This window comes from Nothobranchius furzeri, chromosome 9 (genome assembly GCF_043380555.1).
Source record: "Nothobranchius furzeri strain GRZ-AD chromosome 9, NfurGRZ-RIMD1, whole genome shotgun sequence".
Lineage (NCBI taxonomy): Eukaryota > Metazoa > Chordata > Actinopteri > Cyprinodontiformes > Nothobranchiidae > Nothobranchius > Nothobranchius furzeri.
In genome coordinates, this window is record NC_091749.1 from 71,443,245 (window position 1) to 71,449,960 (window position 6,716).

A 6,716-nucleotide genomic window follows, 5' to 3' on the forward strand; every position below is an offset into this window, starting at 1 on the left:
TGTCAACAGCTACATGTATAATTTTTATTTGGACAACTAGTTACATGTGGTTTAACCTTTAACACTGAATCAGTTGTTTGTGTACATCCACTAGGTGACGTATATGCATGTCAAAGAGTTAGCTTCCTGTGGCAATAATCTGTTGAATTGATTTGGAGAAAAGACCACGAATGTGATTCTCTGCAAAATTCAGAAAACAAGGATTAGACAGTCCCTCTGCTTAGAAAACAAACCTACAGAAGTTATCAGGAAATGATTAAAGATCATCATTTAATTATTATATATTATCATGAAACACCAGAGGCATCAGAATACATATGAAAATATTTCTAAATGTTGTAATGGTTCATGGGGAAGCCAGTGAGAGTTGGACTCCGCCAAGGCTGCCCTTTGATTCTGTTCATAACCTTTATGGATTTCTTGGAGCAGCCAAGGTGTTGAGGGGATCCGTTTTGGTGGCCTGAAGATCAGGTCTCTGCTTTTTGCAGATGATGTGGTCCTGTTGGCTTCATCAGAACGTGATCTCCGGCTCTCATTGGAACGGTTCGAAGCAGCTGGGACGAGAATCAGCTCCTCTAAATCTGAGACCATGGTCTTGAGTCGGAAAAGGGTAGAATGCCTTCTCCGGGTCAGGGATGAGGTCCTGCCCCATGTGGAGGAGTTTAAGTATCTTGGGGTCTTGTTCACGAGTGAGGGAAAACTGGAGCATGAGATCAACAGGCGGTTTGGTGTTGCATCTGCAGTGATGCGGGCGTTGTACCGGTCTGTCGTGGTGAAGAGAGAGCTGAGTCAGAAGGCAAAGCTCTCGATTTACCGGTCGATCTACGTTCCTACCCTCATCTATGGTCACGAGCTTTGGGTAGTGACCGAAAGAACGAGATCGCGGATACAAGCGGCTGAAATGAGTTTTCTCCGCAGGGTGGCTGGGCTCTCCCTTAGAGATAGGGTGAGAAGCTCGGTCATCCAGGAGGGGGTTGGAGTAGATCTGCTGCTCCTCCACTTCGAGAGGAGCCAGTTGAGAAGGTTCGGGCATATGGTTAGGATACCTCCTGGATGCCTTCCTCGTGAGGTTTTCCGGGCACGTCCAGCCGGGAGGAGGCCTAAAGGTAGACCCAGGACACGGTGGAGGGACTATGTCTCTCACCTGGCCAGGGAACGCCTTGGGATTCTCCCGGAAGAGCTGGCCTAAGTGGCTGGGGAGAGGGAAGTCTGGGCCTCTCGCCTTAGGCTACTGCCCCCATGACCCGACTCCGGATAAGGGAAAGAAAATGGATGGATGGTTCTTAGGGGTTATTGTGAGTGATGTTACTGTTCCTGTAAGAGATGCTGGTTGAAGAGTGAAGCAGAAAGTTGGAGTTAATCTCAGCTGTTTATTAAACAACACTAATAAACCGCTGAGTTAGTTCAGCACAAATATCCCAATAATAAGAAATGAACATAAGTTGCCTCGTGTTTGTAATACAGCTGCTTAAAGCATCTATTAACATGCTCAGAAGAAGCGCTCCTGCAGGCAGCTGCTGCAGACACCAGAGACAACCTCTGATGGGTTATTAACAAAAACGTCTGTGTCACGGAACCAGAGCAAATTTTCAACAGTCAATTTGTGGTTTTAGGGAGGTTTATTTTATTTTGGCATGAGAAGAGGCACGTCGTTGGTAATGTTCGGCGATTTAAAGTTTTTTGTCGGCCAATGTTAAAACAAGTTGGTAATGTCCAACTGGCTGACGTGTTTTTGCCAGCGCTGGTATGACACAGATTATTGCCTCGATTACTGCAATGCCCTTCTAACTGGTCTTCCAGGCTGTACTGTGAGACCTCTTCAAATGGTCCAGAACGCAGCGGCGCGTCTGGTCTTCAATCAGCCAAAAAGAGCACACGTCACCCCTCTGTTCATTGAGCTCCACTGGCTACCGCTAGCAGCACGCATCAAATTCAAACTGCTAACACTAGCATACAACGTCCGAGATGGTACGGCTCCCATCTACCTGAATCCTCTTGCAAAGGCTTACGTCTCGGCCCGGCCGCTCCGGTCATCGCAGGATCGTCGGCTAGCAGTGGCTACACCACGCTCAGGACAATCCAGACTCTTCTCATGCATCGTTCCACAAATGTGGAATGACCTACCAAGCACTACCAGAACAGCGGCTTCCTTTTCAATCTTCAAGAAACTCCTGAAGACCCTGCTCTTCAGAGAGCTTCTTCTAAACTAGCAACCTCCCTGCACCCGTCCCCCCTATCTACTGTCCACTCCTTGTTCCCTCCTCTCCATGATTGATGTCAAGTCCATTGCTTCAGCAACAACATAACACACACTTGATTACTGTCAATATAATACCGACGATCTAATCTCAAGAATTACAGTTGTTCAACCACTTGAATCGGGTAAAAACGTGACTTTGGAGTTAGGGTTAGGGAACCACACACACATAAAGAAGCAAGTCAAAGTAATAATGTTTGGTAGGGAGGCACCAATACGATACTTGTATCGGTATTGGTGCCGATACCAATTCCAGTATTGATATCTGTTAAAGTTAACCGATACCAATGCAGTTTCTTGAAAATAGCTTCACTGTATCTTGTCATTTCTGTTCACCTAATATTTTAGTTTTCTGATGATCTCTTATTCATTTATTTCACTTTTCATCTACCTCACAGTCTCTTCCTGTTGAAAACAGAGAAGAAAATAAAATCTGTATTCCAAACCATTGCATTTTTTTTTGTGTGTGTGCTTGAAGTATCGGTAATCGGTATCGTCGAGTACTCAGATCCTAGTATCGGTATGGTGTCAGTTTGGAAAAAGGGATATCGTTGTATCCCTAATGTTTAGTCATCTCATTACCTTAAGCCCCCCCCCCCCCCCCCACACACACACACACACACACACACACACACACACACATCCCTCCAAGCTAGTACGAAGGGGGACATTTGAAAAGAAAGAGAGCCATGCTCCCGCTCACTCTCCACTTCGGAGGGGAAACTGATTTTGCTGGAATGGCGTCGGTGCCTGAACTCACTTTCGGTAATAACTTGCCCTGAAACAGAAGAACCAGAAGAGAAAACACAATCTGGAAGCAATTTGAGAAAATGCAGCCAAGTTATCTTTTTCAGAAGTTATTCTAACGATTGACCTCTCCCGTGCCTGAGCAGGACGGGACTGCTGCTCTGAAATTAAACGTACTAATTATTTTTGTCACTGTTGTTTGAGGCCTCGTCTCGTGGGTACGCCATTTATTCTGACTCCCTTTGAAGAGTTGGACACAGCTGCTCACTATAAAATCTATATTGTATTTATAAGGAAAAAACTCCTGACCTAATAAAATATGTTTCTGTTGTAATAACTCCGTTTCTGTCTGTTGCATCAGGCAGGAACCGTTTAAGACATCCAAACTCATATAGTCAATGATGGTGTTGAGCGGGCTTCCCTTCACACTGCTGCTCCCTTGTGGTGTATCAGAATATTATGGGCTGCTTCTCTGACACCGGAGAAACCCAAAAGTCCCCGGAGACTAACTAGGGTCAGGAAAACAGATGGATCGTGTTCATTCCTGTGCTAAAAGGTAATACCAGAAGATTAAGCACTTTAAAAATAGAAACAACGCAAAAGACAGTAAAGGTTTTCTTTATTTTCAGGGGAAAATATTAGAAACCTGCATGATTGTGACCTTCAAAACAACAACATAAATTAGAGAAATATAAAGATTCGTTGGCATTTATTGGAATTTTCAGGTTAGGAATTTTTGTGAGGAGGTAATAACCCAAGAGTTTGTGTAATATATATATATATATATATATATATATATATATATATATATATATATATATATACACACACACACATCTAATTATGTAAATTTGTGTCTACATTCATAGAGAATTATAAATTGTCCCATTTAAAAAATTTAAGCATAATAACATATAAAGAGAACATAAAGAGAGACCAGTTTATGGGACGTTACCTCATGTTTTTTATTTATAATCTAATTTGAAGCAACTTTTTACTTATTTCTCAACTTAATGTCTTATTTCAGTGTCTCTGTATATTCTTTATTCAACAACAATGCAGTGAGAATCATCAGCAAAGCAGATTTTTATGAATCTTTGAAGACTTTTTGTAGATTATTGGTTTAAGATGGAGCATCAGGATTAGTCCCTTCGCTGGTAGCTCCAGCGTACCACACGGTGATGGAGGAGGTGAGGATGGACTCGATGATAGCGGTGTAGAACTGCCTCATGGACTGTGGTGATAGGTTGAGTTTCTTCAGCTGCCTCAGGAAGTACATCCGCTGCTGGGCCTTTTTTCTGATGGTGGTGATGGTGGGCTCCCATTTGAGGTCCTGGTTGATGGTGGTGCCCAGGAAGCGACATGAGTCCACCATCGTGATGGGAGTGTCAGACAGCTTTAAGGGGGGGGGGGGGGGGGTGTGTGTGTGTGTGTGTGTGTGGGGTGTGTGTGTGTGTGTGTGTGTGTTTCAGAGATTAGAATCCCACATTTGGATTAAAATGAACTGGAAACAGCTAAACTATGGCAAAGTGACCAAAAAGCTGCAGGTTGTACCAATTAGTCTCAAATAGAAATATTTCAGAAATACTTTGGAGGTTTTATTTTACTAATCCCACACACTGGTCTCCAGTCCGCCTTTTCCCCTCCGTCACCGCGGCTCGTCATATCGCCCCACCAGCTTCGCCCGAACTCCTCCGCTCTCACCGCAGCAATCAGGCAAATCCCACATTAACTGTGAGGGAACAGCCCATTAATATTTCACCTGTTTTCAGGCCTGTTTGTGCCATACATCACTGCCCAGCCACCTCATTCACAGCCATACATTAGAACTATTTTCAAAATACTTCATTGTCAGCCTGTGGCAGCCTCATTACTTATTAAGATAAGAAAAAAAATGTGAGAAAGCAGTTGGTGGCTCAGCTTGCTTTAGGAGCCTCTACACCTCCTCCTCCGCCTGCCTCCATCACCATCTCTGACTCTGAACTCGCGCTGTCAGAGAAGCTTTAGGAAGTTGGAAAATAAGTATTTATTAAAAGGAAAACAGGATGACTTTTTCGCACTGGGTAAAATAAACAACCGTCCTTCCACAGATGCTCCAGTAAAGGTTCTGTTCAGTTCCACAGCCTCAGCACCACTTGTTCTATAAAATACCTGAGAAAAACATTAGGGCTCACAAGGATCTCACCAACGTCAGGCAAACCTGAGATATGTGAAGAGGAGACATTAAAAATGAAGAGGAGTAAACACCTGGAGCCCAAAGAGGATTGCTGCACCATTGCCTCACCTTCAAACAAGACTCAACAATAAATTTGAGTTGTCATGAAGGGTCTTAAAACATCTACTACAAAAGGAAGGGAAGATTAGCGAGGAAGGTATTTGGGCTTTCTGTGCTGTCACTCCTTCAGGATGATGGCATACCGCTGTAACTGTTTACCGGAGAGCCAAACGACGGATCTGTTGTCAGAAACGGAGTAACTGGTTTGATCTGTGTGGGAAATCCTTTTGTTTTTCTTATTTAAAAAAATGTTTCTACAGAGAAACTCAAAACTAATCAAACTCTGGATGGAGATTTTGTCACGTTGAGAAGTGGAGGAGTAGGACCCGATGTGCAGACACCCAGAACGACACGGAGCAGGAGAGGATGTAAAATGAAACATCTTTATGAAGATGATGAGTTAAACGAAAAACAAAGCGTGGGACGAAGCCAAAGATATCAAGTAGGGCATGAGCCAAAAAACCTAGAGACCTAAAGGGGGGGTGGGGGTGGGGACACTCCTGACCACCTCATCCCCATTCGCAAGGGTCAGCGCAACCTCGAGTGCAATGGCTGAGCTTCACCCCAGGTGAACCACCTCAGTGATCATGGTTTCTCCCCTGCCAGGTAAGTATGAGCTGTTCAGCTGATTCACGGGGACCTCTTTCACTCACATGCTCTTCTGACTCATGGTAAGAATGACAACAGACAATTGTTCACTGATATGTCATCTTTCATTAAAAAAGGTTTTAATATGACTTATTTTTATTTTTTTAAGTTGAGATCAGTATTGATGTTTGGAAGGAAGTCATATAAAAAAAACAAGTCAAATCTAGAAGGAAACAATGTATAATGGACCTTTTTTTTTGTCAAAACATTGGATCTTGGGGGACAAAACAACGCTGACACGAACAATGAACCAACACCACACTGAGACGCAGACAGGGTTAAATACACCGGGGCAGGATGATTGGGAGACGAGTTGCAGGTGCGTGGGGAGAGAAACCTAGTGAAATCAATTAACTAATCAGGGAGAGGAAAGTGAGCTAAGGAGGGGAAAATAAGATGACCTAAGAATAAAAACAAAACCTAAAGACAAGAAGAGCAAGATTAATAACTAATGATCGAAGGAGGAAGGAGAACTAAAAAACCGGTGGGGAAAGAAACACACTAAAAGAGACTAATTAAATGAAAAGCTGAACGTTTAGAAAAACTACAAAGGGGTGACTAGGGGAGAACAATGGGAGCACAGGACCTGGGGGGTGGGGGGTGGGGGGATGGGGGGGTACCTGGGGGGGAGAACCTGGAGGGGCTGCAGACAAGGGGACACATGAGGAACACAAGAAGACACATAAGGGGATCATAGAGGGGGATGGAGAACACAAGGAGACACACGAGGGAGACGCAGACCATGACAGATTTATGGGCCATTCCCATCTGTACCTGGTCACTTTCCTC